Source organism: Crocodylus siamensis, chromosome 2 (assembly GCF_052110815.1).
Source record: "Crocodylus siamensis isolate JL-2025a chromosome 2, ASM5211081v1, whole genome shotgun sequence".
Taxonomy (NCBI): Eukaryota; Metazoa; Chordata; order Crocodylia; family Crocodylidae; genus Crocodylus; species Crocodylus siamensis.
This window is the reverse complement of record NC_143396.1, coordinates 18,834,575-18,853,845: the sequence shown is the minus strand read 5'-3', so window position 1 is coordinate 18,853,845 and position 19,271 is coordinate 18,834,575. Positions and strand designations below refer to the sequence as shown.

Here is a 19,271-nt window from a genome sequence, read left to right as displayed (position 1 = left end):
CCGGCATATGGAGCACAGGGCAGGAAGCAGGAAGTGGAGCAGCAGACTGGGATGAGAAAAGTGATTGTAGTGGCATTTAGGGATGGTGGGGCTCATTTCTGGCATGCCTGCCATAAGGTTGGCCCCATTGCTCTAAAGCATCTGTTACATGCCACTTTCCTGAGCTCGATGACCTCTGGTTTGATTCAGTTTTGGCAGTTCTTACATTACCTTTGTTCTTACACTAGTTCTTCAAGCTTTCATCTTGAGGGATAGATAATTATTCATTTCCTAAGTGAAAGGTGAAAATCTCATAAACACTTGACACCTAGACATGAGGCTTTGCGGAAAAATGCCAACTCCCATAAGCAGACTACCGTGGATTACTGCAGGACTCAAAATGGGGAGATGCACCCTGTCAGCCTGCACAGGCTCTTTCCTGAAGACGGCTGATGTTGTTTTCTAAACTGAGTGTTGTGGGAAGAGGGATTTCAAGTGGGTTTCAATGTTACTACTAAAAAAATTAGTAGTAACATTTGAAAGATATATAAGCAAAATATTATAGGGGGCTGTAGTCAGAGCCCTATAGTTGTGGTCCAGTATCTAAACTTTAATTAAAAGAAAAGTAGCCTCCATGGTTGAAGTTAACTTTGAAAATGTGAACTGCATGTAAACTGATACAATGCTGTCTAAAGCTGTAGATGGGTCTGAGGGGACAAGTTTAAATGCTTCAAAGATGATCACTTCTGGAAATACACTGATCCAAGATGCATGTTGTGCAGACTCTGGGTTTCTACCCTGTTGCTGCCCCTCTTAACTCTCTGGTTGCTACTACAGCCAGGATCTCTAGGCTTTCCCTGCCCTCTTCAGATTTTGCTTCCTGCTTCCACCCCAGGGAGTGGGTTGGTGCAGCCTGTGACACCGGGGAGCTCCTGTCATGGTCAGAAGTGTAGGCAGCTGCCCATGTGCATGGCATATGGGGAGGAGGGTGCAGCCCAGGGGCCTGTGGCTCATACTGGTGGAACTTCCGTTGGTGCAGCTGACATGGCATAACATGCAGCTCCTGTCCATGCGGTCGCTAAATAAATTAGGCATATAGTATTGATTTGTAACTTGCATGCTCCCATTACATTAATATAAAACTCTATTTAAAAAAAATAGTTGCAGAATTTGAAAGCGCTTGAATGGCTGCAGATTTTCCCATTTTCTCTTGGTACCACAATTTAAGTGCAGCTTGCAACAGCATATGTGCATTCATGTATAATGGAAAATAAAAAAGTTTGTATATGCAGTATGAAATTTCTGTGCTATGAAGTGGGGGGGAAAAAACTCTAGTATGGTGCGGAATGAATGATGATCAGCGTTCCTCAAGGTGAAACTGGGCTTAACAAGATATTGCATAGTGAAAAAGGAAATTCTACACAAAATACAATTTTTTATCATTGAAAAAGGGGATTTGAGTATACTAGACTGTATCTTTTGGAAACTTTAGCGCACCCTTATGAAAAAAGATTGTGATTCTAGATAGCTTTTTGCCATCTGCTGTGATTTTAATCATGCTGTGAGTTTGAATCTAAATAAGGGAAAATTAATTTCTCTTTTTGCTGATGTAGAGTGAGAGGAGTTGCATGGCAGAACAGAAGGGGGTACAAAGCTCAAATAAGTATTTCAATAATGTATTTAACATGAAGGCTGTGGAAAATAATTTTTTCTAGTCAAGGCATCAGAGACTTTGCCCAAACTCGATCATATAGAACACAGTTGGAATTTTACTTGTTTTTCCTTTGTTTTTGTATAGGAGAACTTGGTCTTAACATGTTAGCTAGAAAATTTTGTAAAATGCTGAGTTTACCAAGTTGTGTTTGTGAGGAGGGTAGGTTCTTTTTACTGTTCTAAAATGTTCTCCCTGTTTCATTAATAATTATGCAGTTGTCAACTAACTTCAAATATCTTAATTTCTGTTTTACATTTTGTCAGAAATAGACAAATTGGTCTCTCTGTCAAGCACTGACCAAAGATGTCTAAACACTTGCAACACTATATTGTAATACTAGAGCAAGGTCATTTTAAAATTCTTATTTTTCTAGGCTTTGGCAGATTGGCATTTATACTAGCCCTACTTCTAGAGGCATTAATGTAATGTGACAAGTCTAACTATAAGTGGCTTTAGACTTTTACACTATTCAGTGGTGTCACTATAGAATCATTGTCAACTCTGATTTACTTCATTCTATTGTCGAGAAAAGAAAAATCTACAAGGGAGTGAAATCAACTACTGCCTCTATCTTACACAGTCTTATGACTTAAATATATTTTACATGCCTCCCTCACAATTACCTTGCTAATGGGAAAAACAGTGAAGTACATACATAATTTTCAGGTGTGAAGTTTCCAGCAGTGAATGGTATTTGAGGCCTTTCTGTAGATTTTTTTCTAGACAACTTGATAGTCAGAAATAAAAAACAGAAATGAATTTTGTTGTCTAATATGTAGCCTTTTTCTTGAGGCATACTAGTTAAAAACAAACAAGAAAAACCCCTTAAAACAGCAGACATTATAGTTTCCCTTTTAAACAGGTTTTATGGGGAGGTAGGGGGAGAGGGAAAGAAGTATTTTTTTTAGAAGATGTCAGTCTAATGGGAGTTGGGGGAGGTTGTTTTGTTTTGTTTTTCACTTTATATATTTACAACGATTCATAAGTTGTAAGGCCAGAAGGGACCTTGGAAGATCATTGCATCCAGCCCCCTGCACCAACCAGGAAAGATAACTGGGGGGTCAGGTGACCCCAGCAAGGTGACTGTCTAGTTTCCTCCTGAAGATTTCCAGGGTAGGTGATTGCACCACCTATGGAGAGAGCTTATTCCACAGTCTGGTCACTCTGGCTGTGAAGAAGTTTTTCTTAATGTTGGGCCTGAATCGATCTTCCAGGAGTTTGTGGCCATTACTCCTAGTTTTCCCCTCAGGTGCCCTGGTGAACAGGTGCTCACCGAGCTCTTGATGTACTCCCTTAGTGTAGCAATAAGTTGCTACCAGGTCTCCTCTCAGCCTTCTTTTCCTCAGTCCCAGATCCTTCATTCTTTCCCCATATGGCTTGCCTTTTAAGACTGATCATACAGGTGGCTCTTCTTTGGAATTTCTAAAGCTTGTCCATGTCCTTGTTAAAGTGTGGTGCCTTTATATTTGAAACTTCAGGATGAAAAAAATCAATCTTTTAGTTGCCCTACCTAGTTAATAGAGAAGAATGGGCAAGCTTTCTCAGTTGAGGATGATTATCTTCCATGATTGCTTTATCTTTGGGTCCAAAGATGACTGACAAGGCCAATCTGGGATCAACAGACTCTGTTGTAACTCAGGTATGTGTTTCCATGTGGGGTGGGTGGCTCTGGATTCCTAATTTGGTCTACAACATGCTGTTTCTGCCACTCCTGCTTTTCTGTCTCCTCTCATTGTCGTAAGGTTTCAAAGTACTGAGATCCTTGCAGCAGACTCTTCTTCCATTTGGGGCAGTCTTGTGTGCTAGTCTCCCTCGAGTTGATGCTAATGTTGCATTTTTTATTCAAATTGGCTTTGAGGATGTGCTTGAAGTGCTTTCTCTGCCCTCCTCTTGAGCATACTCCTTGACTGAGTTTGGAGGAGAAAACTTGCTTGGGGAGTCTAGAGTCAGACATCTGGATGACATGGCTGGCCCAGCAAAGTTGATGTTGGATGATGATCATCTTTACTTGCGGGAGGATGCTAATGTTGGTGTGTCTGTCTATGCACTGGATTCAGGTGTCTCCTGTACTTTGTCCATGTCTCAGCTCCATACAGTAAGTTGGAATTATGTCTGCTTGATAAACTGTGAACTGGCTTGCAACTGGTGTCATGATGTTTGAATATGTGTTTCCTCAGGTGTCTGAAAACTGCACTTGCACTTTTAAGGTGATGTTGGATTTCTTCACTGATGTCAGTCTTCTGAGAGAGATGGCTTCTGAGGTACAGGAAATAATGTTCTCCAGAGTCTCACCATTAGTCTGAATTACTGGAGCTGGGGACTGCTCATTAAGGGCTTGTTGATGAAGGACCTTAGTCTTCTGAATGTTAAGCGTCAGTCCCATTTTCTCATATGCCTCAGTAAAGACATTGATGATCGCCTGAAGGTCTGCTTCTGAGTGAGCACACACTACAGCATCATCAACACACTGGAGCTTGATGATTGAGGTCAGGGCAGTCTTGGTTTTGCCTTGGAGTTGGCTGAGATTAAATAGCTTAGTAGCCATTTGGTAGTTTAGCTCTATTCTGACTGGAAGCTTGCTGGTAGACAGGTGCAAAGTGATGAGGAATACTGAGACATGTTGAAGCAATGATGTAGTTTTGTTTAACTCCCATCTTAAACTCAAAATGACCTGTGAGATCTATTACTGAGAACCACTGCTTGTGCACTGTCATGGAGCAGGTGAAGAATGGTGACTTATTTCGATGGGTATCCATACTTCAGAAGGGTCCTCCTCAGTGCTTCTCAGTTGACAGAGTTGAAGGCTTTTGAGAGGTCAAAGAAGGTCAGGTAGAGAGGTTTATGGTGTTCCTGGCTTTTTCCGGCAGCTGGCAAGCAGTGAAGATCATATTCGTTTTGCCTCTTGGTAGCCTAACCCCCCACCAAGATTCTGGGAGGAGTTCTTCAGCAAGTGGAAGGAGAGTTCAGGAGGGTTCTCACAATGATCTTTCGTGTGGTGGACAACAAGGTTATCTGTCTGTAATTTCCAGTTGGATCTGTCTCCCTTCTTGAAGATTATCATGATCACGGTGTCCCTAAGGTCATATGGGGATAAAAGAAATCACTCACAGGCATCTTCCATGAAAATGACTTCTCTATAGAGAAGTAATACCGAAGAGAATGCTTTTGCAACCATATGGCTCTTTGGAAGAGGAGAATTGGTGACTTTATTTACCAATGACACTGTGAAACATTCAAGAAGATGGTCTTTGTGGCAGGCCAGTAGGGGGTGCTTCTGCATTGAGCCACCCACCTCACTGTGCCTGACCACCTTCCGGGCTCCAAGTGCCTCCCTCAGGATGCTTCACGTCTGGCCAACCCCCTTCCTGGAGCACAAACGCTAACCTGGGGTAAAAACTGCCACCACCCAGGGCTGGGCTTGATTCTGGCATTGCACCCCCTGGTAAACAGGTCTAGTAGCCCTTGAGGGTACTTGACTCACTTCAAGAACTTGGGGGTGCTTCCCTCAGATGGAAACACAAGTAGTGGTCTCCCTTAGTCAGCCAAATCAAGTGGACCCCAAGGCATAATCCAGACCCACTCCCTATAAGTCTCCCATGTGAGGTACAAAGGAGAACTTCATTGGTTACAAGGGGTAGCGTTGGAATAGGGTACACGGTAGAGCAATATCAGAGAAATCCCATAGAACAGACTGGCATGGCTGGGTAGCCTTTGATCATGCATCTGAGTTACTGCAAGCTACATATCTAGTTATACCTCAGGTAGCTTGCTTACAAGCATTATACAGAGGCAGGTGGAGATTCCCTCTGGAAGCAGGCAGTTAGTTCCTTGATCATGAGTTTTGAGAGAGAGCACGTTTCAGATGGTTCAGCTCTTCTCTCTCTCTCTGAGTCTTCCTCATGGCTGCTGCCCCCTCCTCCTGGGCCGTCATTAACTTATATAGCCCTTATGACCTCATTTACCTGGTCCAATGGAGGCCAGCACCTGTTGGCTGTCAGTCAGTCAACTAATTTGAAATGCATCGCTAGTTGCTGGGCAGACTGACAGTTCCTAGCTCCCCAGGGAGCCCAAGCCCCTCACCCAGGTATGTGATGCCAATCACGTAGGCAGAGGGAGCAGGTTTCCTGCCCTCCTTCAGGAATGTATCCAGCTCAGGTTACCTAAAGAGATAGGGTAAGGTGTGTACCCTCTGCAGGGCCCATCTTAACCAAATTGTCACAGAGCAGAGCTTTTGGGGAGAAACACAGGTGGCCTTCTGTCACAGTCTTCCTATTTGCTCTGGTTGGCAACACTTTTCCAGGCAGTACCCCAAAGCTTAACCCCTCCTAGTAAAAGTCTGTCCAAATAAAAAGGTATTAAATTGCTTCTAAAATATGTTGAGGTTTGGTCTCTGGCAGGTCTTGGGGAGGGAGGCCCATAGCTGAGGAGTGACTGCTGATAATGACCTCCTATGCATTCTTGCCAGTTGGAGTAGGTGCACAGATGGTACTTGCGAGAGCTTGCCCTTGGCCGACCTTAGAGGTAGCAATGGAGCGTAAGGGAGGGAACAGTTACTTAGATCCATGGCCTAGGATGCAAGATGTAGAGCAATTAACCTTAACATTTTTAAGGTCGTTTTTCAAGATCTTCATTCCTTTGTTCAACTTAGCTTTAGTGTTGACCAAGCACTGTACTAGCACATTCAGATTGTTTCAGGAGAGGTCCTTGAAAAACCAAGTTGTGGAAAGCACCTGAAATTAGTAAAAAAGCTTCAGTGTGTAAGAGCAGATATGAGGAAGTGGTAAGTAGACTGTAGACTGGACTTAGTATTTCCTGTTCTTTACTTACAAAAATGCAAGCTTTTAATTTTGAATACCCTGTGCACCATTTATATTTGAAAAATAAATATGCATCAGGTTTCATAGAATGTAATGACAGAACAAGGAGCCTCAAGTTGTCACAAGGGAAACTTAGGTTAGATATTGGCCAGAATTTTCTCACTAGAAGGGTAGTAAAACACTGGAACAGGTTACCCAGAGAGGTGGTAGAAGCTCCATCCTTGGATGCTTTCAAAACCCAGCAGGACAAAGCTTTGGTTGGGATGATCTAGTTGGGGCTGGCCCTAACTTTCTATGATTCTATGTGTGTGTTTAATTGAAGAGCGCTCACAACAGATTTTTTACTAAACTCTGCATACTTCTTTGTGTTTCCCAAACTAGGAAAACAAACAAGTCTGTCTGTAAGTAGTCTTTGTTCAAGGAATAGTATGCTTCATTCTGCCACTGTAAAACCATCTAAAAATTGCTAGCACTCAGGAATATACAACAGTATAAATGTACTGCACAGTTTAAAAGCCGAGTAAGTGGATTAGTTTTCTTTTTAAGTGTGTTATCTTTGCTTAAAGTCCTTCAGTAGGCATCATGTGGAGACCAGGTATATTTTACAGCAATGAAAAATTAAGTATTTAAGAGAAGTTACAGTTGCTAGAAGTTGCAGCGTGTAGTGCAGAGGATCCTCCTGAGTACATGTAAATACCATAGTCAAAGACCCACATACTCAAGAGCAAGGGAGTTCTGCTTTCTGTGGCATTCTCTAGATATTGCAGTAGATGAACAGTTCTTCAGTAAGTCCCAGTATAAGACGTATATTTTCATCTTTAGATTTTAGAGTTTGCCCACTAAAATGAATAGTACAGTTAACATCTCTTCGGGGTGTTATCAGGTCTTATGAAGTTATCACAACCCTCATGATGATATTTGGTATTTTTCTTAAAGCCTCAGGTCATGGAATTATTTTGATAATGTGAAAATCTTAGGCTTTAGTTTTAAAATGTCTGTCCACAAGGAGAAAAGCTTAAAAAACAAATGTAATCTTATTGGGCTGAAAATGAAATAATCCAAAACGTATTATTATTTTACAGTTATATGAGGTATGGAGCCTTATTCATGATTTTTGAATGATTAAAGTTGACAATATTGCAGCTAGCTTTTCAGGGTGTGTGCAGCCTCAAGGGGCCTAAACGTGTAAGTTTCTGTTCATCTTTTCAATACTATCTTAGTGGCCACGAAGGCCAAAAGCTCATTGTTAAATGAAAAATTGGAATTTGGAATGCAGTTTGCAGCAAGAAGTGAGCAAGGGTGACAGATTTTGCAGCCATAGAAGATGTAGCCCTTTTTAAATGTTTCCTTTCCATATTAAATAAAAGATCCAGATGGGGAAAATATGCCAATTATATTCTTTCTATAAAGAAATGGCTCTGCAAAAATAGAATCATAAGGATACTTATTTGGTTTCTTTACTTGCAAAAGGGAATAAATGGATTTTCCTAATGGACAGCCCTGCAAATTCACCCTGGAAGCTGCAAGTCAGTTTCTATTCTTTTTGAGTTGTACACTACCACCATTAATAAACATCCTACTAGTCGCATTTACCTTATTGTTGTCAAGTTCTGCCCTTCCTTTCACCTTTTATATTCCTTGCATGTTCTCTTGTTTGTTATGGATTGTGTGTCACTGGAGACTGCGTTTGACCCTGCAGCTGTAATTTTAAGACTTGTTGTAGAATCTAGCTCCCAGGCTCATAATTTTGAGGGTCTCTTCCCCCTTGCCCCCCTCCCTCAAACAGTGAAAAGAGGAGTATAAAATAGTAAGGCTAATTTTCATAATCAGATTGGATTAATTGACAAGATGTTAAGTGTTAATTGACAAGATGGTGTTATTTTTACTTAAATACTTTTTAGAGTACATAGAAACTCACTAAGAAGCCATTATTAATATGCTGCTAATGCTAATGACCTTAAGTCAGAAGGTTCAGCTCTGGATTCAGATTCCAATAAGGTGCTGCTATGTTGGTTAGATTTGATTTCGAGTTGTCAGATATCATTTTACTTTGTGGTCATAGGAGAATTAGTGGCATTAGCCTTTCTTTGTGCTACTCCGTGTTTGAAGCTATGAAACTTGAATATGCCTCATTCAGCCCTATAATTCAGAGAAATTAGATGTGCTTACATATTCTGTATAATACAAAGCATATCAATGCTAATAGTAGGGACCCTAGCATTTATATTATGGATTAGCATTTGCATTATTTATGAGTGACTTAATAAATGCACATCATGATTTCAGAAAAAACATAGTAAATTGTGATGGTTTTGATTAGAGAACTCTGAGAATTTTAAAAGCTGGGCAAATGGATTGTCCAGTCTTCAATTTGAGCAAGCTACTGGACTGTCTTTACGTAAGTAAAAAAACATTCTATTCTGGGTAAATCTGAAGCAGATTATTGCCTGGATTCACTGGGCAAGAGCAAATGAGATAAATGTAGATCAGTTTGAGAAAGAAAAAATCCATTAGAAAAATCTCTCAGTAAAGACTTCTTTTGCTGTAGATTACTTTTTGCCAAACTTTGGCAGAAAGCATCTTACTTTTTCTGATGCAAAGAACTTGTCCAAAAATGTACCTTTTCATCTTCTAAATTTCTGATACCATGTAGAAAATACAAATGCCTTGTATAAAATATTACCTTTCATGCTGTCACCTGTATTTTGTTTCTGCTTAAAAAATGGACAAGATTAAAAAAATTCACTCTGACTGACCTATCTTTTCGAGAAACATGTACGTGCGAAAAGCTATGAAATCACTAATAACACAGTGTTGGACCAGCAGTGAGTTATGCAGGAAGTGTTAATTGTATTCATTACTTAACATTTTCAATAAAGGTGCTCTGGGAGCAAGAACTGTAGTCATTTTGAACATGAAAGCAATTTAAAAGAGGTGCAGTATTTTCATGTTTGATTGCATCTGTTGGCTGAAGATCATTTTCACACAAAATTGTTCAGGCATCTTGCCACAAGACAAGTTAGACTAACACCATAAAAAACTCCCAACTGGCTTTTGAAGGATGATGATTGGTTAAAAGTTAGCTGTATTATATTCCATATTTTATTTTCATTAGACTGTATAAAGGTTAAACGGTGTGAATTTTGAACCAGGAATATATTTAGCTAATGTAATGGCTAAGTCTTTCTAGTCTACTTAATTTGCAACCCCTGAGACATTATATTAGTTATGTTAGCTGAGGTCAGTGAAGGAGACAGGAGGGCCTCTAATAGATAGAGGAGTAATTACTGAGAAATGAGGTAGAAATTGGCTTAAAATAGTCAAAAATCTTTGCCTGAGTGTTCCCAAAGGTTAGGAACTGAGACAAGATATAGACATACAAATATATATTTTCCAGGGGAAGAGAAGAAATAAGGGGTGAAAAGGAGAATCTCTACAGACTATTCAATCATGGTAAAAAACTTGAGTTAGTCATAATTTTATGGCAAAGCAGGTTTACTTTTAGTTTTCTGCAATCTATTATGCTTTAACTGGTGGACTTGAACTCATAGCAAACTATAGGTGGAACTGAAGAGAAGTTCTCCTAAACCAGGGGTGGGCAAAATATGGCCTGCAGACTTCATCTGGTGCACAAGGCAATTCCATCTGGCCTGCAGGACCCCTCCATAAGCCCTGCAAGCCAGTGCCTCCATGCAGGAGGTGCAGCTCTGGTTACCCCCCCCCCCCAGCCTGACCCACCGCAGCCCCTTGCCTGGGGACACTAGAGATGGGAAGCTTCTGCCTGGTACAGGTTTTTGGTTGGCCACCCCAAGGCTGTTTCCAGCTTCCGTACCTGCAAGCCTGGAAATGCAGGTGAGGGCCCCACCGGGCTGGAGCCAAGGACTCCTGATGGGGGAAATGGGGTGGGAGTGTGGGGAGTCTGTGCTATGGGGCCGGGTGGGGATGACCCCACACTGCCACCGTGTGTGGCTAGGGGCTCAGGTGGGAGCGTGGTGGGGCTGGGATACGTTAGCCCCACAAGCTGCTGCCACCTGTGGCCTGGGCCTGTGGCGGGAGCTGCATGTTATAGGGCCAGCAAGGGCTGGCCCCAGATTCTGCCATCACATGTGGCCAGGAACTCAGGCAGGAGTCCTGTGGGGCTGGCCCCATGTGCTGCCACCGTGTGCATCCAGGGACTCTGGCAGGAGCTGCATGCTATGAGGCTGGCCCCACATACTGTTGCTGCCCCTGCCTGGGGCTGGGGTGGGAGTGCGGGGATCTGTATGCTAAGGGGATGGGTGGCACTGGCTCCACTTGCTGCCACCACATACAGATCCAGGGACTGACACACTCCAGGGACTCCCAAGTCCCCCTCCCCCCCCACACACCCCACCCCCATCATACCCCCAAACACACACCCACACATGCTCCCACCCCCTCACTATAACTCCCCACACACTCACACACTCCCACAGTCCCCCCACACACATCCACTTGCCTCCACACACAATGTACAAGAGTAAGACCGTATTTTGAGCTGTTATAGAATTGCCTCTAGATACACTGTGCAAGTACACACAAATAAGGACAAAAACATTTTAAAAATAAAATTTAAGTAATAGTAGGTGTTTGATTTTTTTTTTTCCTTTTTTTAGTATATATTTGGGGATTTTTCCAGTTTCAAGGTGGCAGCATCCTCCTTCCCAAAAGGAGTACGTCTGGAGCAAGGGAGGAACTTCTGGTGGCAAAGGTCAGGGGTTAGGGGATGAGCTTGCTGGTCCCAAGATGGCGACCAGGGGGTGGGGCACCCATCAAGGTGCGGGGCTACTCTTGCAGCCCTTGACAGCTCAGCCAAACTCATTAAGCGGCCCTCCAGCTGAAATAATTGCCCACCCCTGTTCTAACCCCTATATTATAGAAGAGCCTTTTTTTTTTAGGTTTAGGAAACTGTGGCAAGGAGGGCAATGAAAGCAGGAAATATATGTAGGAAACATTGGGGAATAGATTGAGATAGATGGGGGAAAATACACTGAGTCTGAGTAAAAATAAAATGATCCACTAAATAAATATACGAAATATGCATGAAAAGAGGAAGAGAAAGTATTGCAGAACATTAATCAAGGACAGAATGAGTAATTGGACCAAAGAGAAAAGCACTCTTGTTTTGCGTATATAGGGTGGATTGCCAAGACCAGAGGTAGGTTTAGCTTTGAATTATGCAATATGTGTACATGTGTGAGCCAAGGGATCTACGCTTGGTAATAGAGGAGCATTCTTCCTTAACGAATAATAGGCCACGGATACCTGTGACACTTAGAACAGTTTAAATTCAGTTAAAACTGAAGCAGGTAGACATAAGCCTGTTAAACCAGTTTAAAACTGCCTGGAGTTGTACCTGGAAAATCAATTTCTGAACTGCTTCACTGTGAACTATTTCGATATCCCATGTGGGCACCAGTCCTCTAGGCATCTCACATTGCATTCCTCCTCAACCCCCACACACTGTTACAATTGGGATATGTTGGTATGCAGCCAGAACTCTACCATCCCCTTTTTCCTTTTATTTGCACTTTTTATCCATGTGCTGTCTTGAATTGCTTGTCCAGTAACAGCTATATTTCTAACAGTCCGCTATGCTGTCACTGCCTACGTGTCTGTAGCCCTTCATCAAGTCCCCACCGCCCCTAAGAACCCAAAATTGTGGATCTGAGCACTGCCTTCCTCTCTTAAAATCAGGCAAGCACATTGCAGGTTTTGTCATTTGCAGGCTTCTGAAGTTTATTTAAGTCATGTTTAGGAGGGAAGGGAAAGCAGAAAAGTAAAAGCCTCCCCCCAGCCATAGGTCAACTACCTCCAGGACCCCCAACGCATATGTGCAAGCACTGCCCGCCTCCAGCTCGCCTGATGTGAGGCATGCTGGGCTGGGGGGGGGTCACTCCCAACCCTGGTGCTGGAAACACAGCACTTCACACAATTACAAAATGGTTTCCAATCAAATGATGTTTTGGAATAGGTCATAGAATCATAGAAGTGGGGTCAGAAGGGACCTTGTAGATCTTCAAGTCCGACCCCCTGCCTGGGCAGGGAAAAAAACTGGGCTCAAATGAGTCCAGCCAGGTAGGCATCAAGCCTCCTCTTAAAGACCCCCAGGGCAGGAGCCAGCACCACTTCCCTTGGAAGTTGGTTCCAGATCCTAGCCGTCCTGACCGTGAAGTAGTTCTTATGGATGTCTAATCTAAACCTACTCTCCAACAACTTATGGCCGTTATTCCTTGTTATGCCAGGGGGCGGTAGGGGAAACAAGGTCTCTCCCAAACCCTTCTGGTCCCCCCTAGTGAGTTTATAGACAATCACCAGGTCCCCCCTCAGCCTTCGCTCGTGAAGGCTGAACAGGTTCAGGTTCCGTAGTCTCTCATTGTAGGGTCTGCCCTGTTGTCCCCGGATCATTCGGGTGGCCTCCTCTGGACCCTCTCAATGTTGTCCACATCCCTCCTGAAGTGCGGTGCCCAGAACTGGACGCAGTACTCCAGCTGCGGCCTGACCAGTGCCGCATAGAGGGGGAGGATCACCTCCTTGGCCCTGCTTGAGATGCACTTGTGGAAGCACAGCAAGGTCTGGTTAGCCCTGCCAACCGTGACCTCGCATTGTCGGCCCGTGTTCATCTTGGTGTCAGTAATGACTCCAAGATCCCTTACTGCCTAAAGGTCATTTTGTTGTATGTACCTGCACCCATCTATTTTTTTTTGCTTTCCAAATATCTTCTCCTCAAATAGATTATAACAGTATCCTAGTTCAGTTTTTGCCATTATCCCTAAGTGAACATTGCTTATATGAACTGTCACACCAGAAGGTGCATCTTAGGTGCTGCAAAATGCTTTCAAGATATATGGCTATTCAGTATAACTGCACGCTGTTTGAGTTATTATTTTAATATGATTTTTAACCTTGGATATAGGTTCAAATTATATAGAATGAAATTGGTTCTAGGTCCAAAGTAACCATGGCTACGGAGTCAAAATGCCATTTAATACTAAAAATGCCCACATAAAAACACATTTTCACATGAAATGTTTACTACGCATTGAAGCACCTTTGCATTTTCAACCAAAGAAAACAAGCAAATGGAATCTAAATGGAAAAGTTCTCATGCTATAGATGGACTGCAGTTCCTCTCTATAACCAAATTGGTTAAGATCTCCTAATTTACATCTTTTACTCTATTTTGATCAATCAACTCTCTCTTTCCATAAAAATAAGAGGTGGAAAAAAGCATTTGGAACATTGGTCATAGAATCATAGAAGTCGGGTCGGAAGGGACCTTGTAGATCTTCAAGTCCGACCCCCCGCCTAGGCAGGAGAAAAACTGGACTCAAATGAGTCCAGCCAGCTAGGCATCAAGCCTCTTCTTCAAGACCCCCAGGGCAGGAGCCAGCACCACTTCCTTTGGAAGTTGGTTCCAGCTCCTAGCCGCCCTAACTGGGAAGTAGTTCTTGCGGATGTCTAATCTAAATCTACTCTCTAATAATTTGTGTCCATTGTTCCTTGTCATGCCAGGGGACGCTAGGGGAAACAGTGTCTCCCCCAAACCCTTCTGGTCCCCCCTAGTGAGTTTATAGACTGTCACCAGGTCCCCAGCTGGTCAACCAGCTGGTGTCAGTTAAATTGCTATAGTTATGGCTGTTTCCAAAGTTTTATAAAATCTAGGTAAAATAACAGTGATGAAATTAAGGAGAGGGTTAGGGGTGGGGTTGTTTTGCTTTGTTTTAACAAAATCAATTCCTTATGAACATAAATAAAGTAACGAGTTGTGTGAACCTTCCTGACATACCACTTATCTGTAGATTTCATCTCTGCTTTCCTGATTTATCATTAAGGTGACATGTTATCAGGTATTGTTCACTGTGGAGTGATTAATGTGGAGTTGGTTAAAGTGAAAGATTCCTTTTGTCTGTTATCTGTGAGTGGAGCCTTCAGTGCAGCTGGATATTGTCTGCTTCTGAATTGCATGGAATTGATTAGACTTTTTATTAGCTGGTATGTCATTGTAATTCATATAAAGGTAGTAAAAGTACCTGAAAATATTACTTTTTGAGAGTGAAAATGAAGGAAATAATTGAGAAGCATATGGTTAAAAAAGTATGAACATGGAAGTTTTCCCACATGAACCAGCATTTTCATTTGTTTCTGCTGGTTGCCTCTGATCAAGTAGGTCATTTAGGCTGAGACCTGGTCATTGACTAAGGCTGTGGGTGGACCAGAGTGAAAACGCTGTGTAGCGCAGGTCAGGGAATTAATTTCTAGCAAAAAAAAGACTTAGGGTGGAAAACTACTCAACTCCGAGCTGTACTGAGCACACAAGATGCTTATGTCATATGCAGCAGAGTGAGGGGAGTGGTAAAAGTGTTTCTAAGCCACTGCTCTATTTCCTTTGATCCAGTAGCGGCCTCTCTCACAAGCTGACATGTAAGACTGCTCTTATCAGCTGGAACAGATCCATCCATGCTCTGGGAATCAGTGGAGCATACCACATGCCAGTGTCCATGGCCTACAGTTTTATGATACAATCTGTACTGGCAGGCAGAGGGTAGGAGTGAAACCTAGCCAGTTATACCAACTATACACTAGTGTAGGATTCTTCTATGCCTGCTAAGGTAGCTATCATTTTAGGGCACCATTAGATCACTTTGTCCTATTCTAGTGGCACAGAAGCCTTAAGTGGGCACATGTTTTATGTGCATGTTTTGAATGGGATCTAGGGTTTAGTTCAAAGCTTATCACTTATTCAGTTATTTGTGACTCCATATAAAGAAATGAATAGTAAAGAAACAAGGATACCAATCCTAATAATAAATTTTTCTTAATATAAGAAAAATGGACTAACCACAAGTGCTTATTTCAGAAAAGCGGGCAGATAGGTATAGCTTGCTGCAAAAACATATTTATCTTCTTAATGCCTCTGTCAGATAATAATAGCTTTCAAGAGTTCAGTCCATATACATTAAGTGGTGTATTCCCTAGCAACAAAACAAGGTTTGGGATAGAATGTCTATAATGAAAACCCAGTGTTACTATGAAATCCTAATAAACCCTGAAGGAGGCAATGAAAGGACTAATTTCAGTAAAAACTTTTAATTCATTCAGAAGAAGTTAATATTTATGTTTTTCTTGGTAAAAATGGGTGAATATAAATTTTTCTATAATGTGTTAACAAGAATCTGTCAATAAGCTGAAGTCCAAGAATGTAATTGTCTGCATAGAAAAGCTAAGCCTACAAAGTATTGCTATAGGATTTCTTTTAGAAAAAAGGAATTTTTCCAAGAAAAGTTAGTTTTCTCTCTTTCCCTAGGAAAGAAATCATCTCCCTTTGATCATTTCTTTTAATTCACCAAGTGTTAAAATTATTATAGAGCAGATAGGAGAGAAGAAGAAAGAAATTAATATTCAGTGATTAGGCCTTAATTTATCTGTCTTGGAGAGAAAGATGGGCACAGGTTGATTATATTATATGACTCGGCTTCAGTGCACATGAGAGAAACAGGACTAAATTTAACATAATGAAACAGTATATACTACCTTGATGATAGTATATATTCCTTCAATGTAAGCAAAACTGTGCTTGGTCAGCCAGTCCCATTGAACTGACTCTTTAAGACCAATTAAGTTATATTTTTAAAGCTAAGTATACCAGCCTCCCTCCCATGGTTGCTGTGACATCTCTGATTTGCTACACCTCATGTTGGAACAATTAATTAAACTAGTGTATACACATGAGTTTTGAATATGCTCACTGTTAAAGATCAGTACTTTGCCTATGAAAATTGTTAATTCTGTAATTGCTAGTTTAGGATTTGTGATTTCTGCCTTTCAGCTAAAAATAGACTGCAGGAAGTAGTATTGATATGATGATGTTTAGGTGAAACCTCACTGAAGCTCCAGAGCAAAAATAGCTGCCCTTCATTCAGGAAAAAAAATTAGAAGCAATTTGGTTTAAGTTATCTTGAGAAAATAGGTACCACTGCTGAAGCTAGAACAAAAACTAAGGTATAAACTGAGCTTCAAGACTACTGCACCTGGCAGTACAGTTTGGGAGCAACTGTCCATGGTGAAAGAACAGGTTAGAAGACTATTTAGAAGAGCTAGACATGTACAAGTCCATGGGGCTGGACATGATGCACCTGGGGGTACTGAGGGAATTGGCCGAGGTGATCACAGAGCCACTGGCCATTATCTTTGAAAACCCATAGCAATTGGATGACTGGAAAAGGGCAAATATAGTGCATGTCTTTAAGCAAGGGAAGAAGGAGGATCCAGGGAATTAGAGACTGTTCAGCTTCACTTCAGTTCCTGGAAAAATCATGGAGCAGATCCTCAAGGAATCTATTTCTAAGCACTTGAAGAAGAAGGTGATTAGGAGCAGTCAGCGTGGATTCACCAAGGAGAAGTCATGCCTGATCAACCTGACTCAAGAAGTCTATGGACCTGACTCAAGAAGTCTATGGGCCAACAAGGGGCAAAACGCTGCTCGACCTGGTACTGGCTACAGGGGATGACCTAATCGGCAACCTAGTGATTGATGAGAAGCTGGGTGACAGTGACCATGAGCTGATCACCTTCACTATCCACCATAAAGCTGGCAAGTCAGTCAGCAACACGGAAGTCCTTGACTTCAGAAAAGCCAACTTTGACAAGCTCAGGAGGCTTGTCAGTCAGGCCCTAAGGGCCCATGACCCCAGAGAGAGGGGAGTTCAAGAAGAGTGGTTGCTCCTCAAGAAAGTGATCCTCAGTGCACAAGCTAAGTCTATTCCATCTCGAAGGAAAGGCACCAAGAGGGTGCAGCAGCCCCCCTGGCTCTCCAGGAATCTAGCAGACCTCCTAAGGCTAAAAAGAAAAGCCTGCAAAAGATGGAGGACAGGATTAATGTCCAAGGAGGATTATTCTGCACTGGTCCGGTCCTGCAGGGAGCAAACCAGGAAAGCCAAGGCTGCAACTGAACTCCAACTAGCTTTGAGCATCATGGACAATAAAAAGTCCTTTTTCAGATATGTGGGGAGCCGGAGGAAAAGCAAGGGCAACATTGGACCCCTGCTGAACCAGATGGGGCAACTGACAACTGACGTCCAGGAAAAAGCCAACCTATTAAATGGGTACTTTGCGTCAGTCTTTCATCAGTCCCATGGGATGCCCATGCCCGCTACGGGACAGGGAGGTCTGGGTGGGGGAGATCCCCTGCCCTCCATAAATGCTGACCTCATGAAGGAACATCTTGAGAAGCTGGATACCTTCAAGTCAGCGGGCCCTGACAATCTACACCCCAGGGTACTCAAGGAGCTGGCAAGTGTCATAGCCCAGCCCCTGGCATGGATCTTTAAAAACTCCCGGCACTCTGGTGTAGTGCCCAAAGACTGGAAGAAAGCCAATGTGGTGCCTATCTTCAAAAAAGGGAGGAAAGTGGATTTGGCTATAGGACCATTAGCCTGACTTCTATCCCAGGGAAGATCTTAGAAAAGTTTATTAAAGAGGCCATCCTTAATGGACTGGCTGAGGCCAACATCCTGAGGGATAGCCAGCACGGGTGGTTGTGGGTAGGTCTTGCTTGACCAATCTCATTTCCTTCTACGAGCAGGTGACCTATCACCTGGACAAGGGAGATGAGATTGATGTCATATATCTTGACTTCAGAAAAGCCTTTGATATGGTATCCGATGATCACCTCTTGGCGAAACTAGCCACCTGTGGCCTTGGGTCCACCATGTTCTGCTGGCTGGGAAACTGGCTCCGTGATCGGACCCAGAGGGTGGTAATTGATGGCAGTCACTCATCCTGGTGTCCTGTGACCAGTGGGGTCCCTCAAGGCTCTGTTCTTGGACTCATATTGTTCAACATCTTCATTAATGATGTGGACATAGGCATCAGGAGTGGACTAGCCAAGTTCGCCAATGACACCAAACTTTGGGGCAAGGCATCCATGCCAGGTGAAAGGCAGGTGATCCAGGCAGACCTGGACAAGCTCAGCAAATGGGCGGACGAGAACCTGATGGTGTTTAACACCGAAAAATGCAAGCTTCTCCACCTTGGGAAGAAAAACCTGCAGCATCCTTAGAGGCTCGGCAGTGCTACGCTGGCTACCACTACAGAAAAAGAGACTTGGGGGTCATCATTGACCACAAGATGAACATGAGCCTGCAATGCGATGCTGCGGCCAGTAAAGCGACCAAAACACTGGCTTGCATCCATAGATGCTTCTCAAGCAAATCCCGGGACGTCATTCTCCCCTTGTACTTGGCCTTGGTGAGGCCGCAGCTGGAGTGCTGCGTCCAGTTTTGGGCTCCACAATTCAAAAAGGATGTGGAGAAGCTTGAGAGAGTCCAGAGAAGAGCCACCCGCGTGATCAGAAGTCAGGAAAACAGAACTTAACGACGATAGGCTGAGAGTCATGGGGCTCTTTAGCTTTGAAAAGCACAGGCTCAGGGGTGATCTGATGGCCACCTATAAGTTTATCGGGGTGACCACCAGGATCTGGGGAAACATTTGTTCACCAGAGTGCCCCAGGGGATGACAAGGTCGAATGGTTATAAACTACTGCGAGACTGTTTCAGGCTGGACATAAGGAAGAATTTCTTTCCTGTCCGAGCCCCCAAGGTCTGGAACAGTCTGCCAGGGGAGGTGGTTCAAGCACCTACATTGAACACCTACCTTCAAGAGTAACTTGGATGCTTATCTTGCTGGGATCCTATGACCCCAGCTGACTTCCTGCCCTTTGTGCTGGGGGCTGGACTCGATGA

The 19,271-nt window shown here is 43.0% G+C and overlaps 1 protein-coding gene and 1 long non-coding RNA gene across 5 annotated transcripts in view; one reads left to right on the top strand and one right to left on the bottom strand.

Moving 5' to 3' along the window:
- The window catches only part of ZFYVE28 (zinc finger FYVE-type containing 28), a 299,535-nt gene that overhangs the window by 161,892 nt on the left and 118,372 nt on the right, over positions 1-19,271 (top strand). The window lies entirely within an intron of this gene.
- Positions 4,742-19,271, bottom strand: part of LOC149870026 (uncharacterized) — a 71,390-nt gene continuing 56,860 nt past the window's right edge. The window contains exon 3 of the long non-coding RNA XR_016440673.1: positions 4,742-4,767. This is a non-coding gene — a long non-coding RNA (uncharacterized LOC149870026). The remainder of the gene's footprint in view (positions 4,768-19,271) is intronic.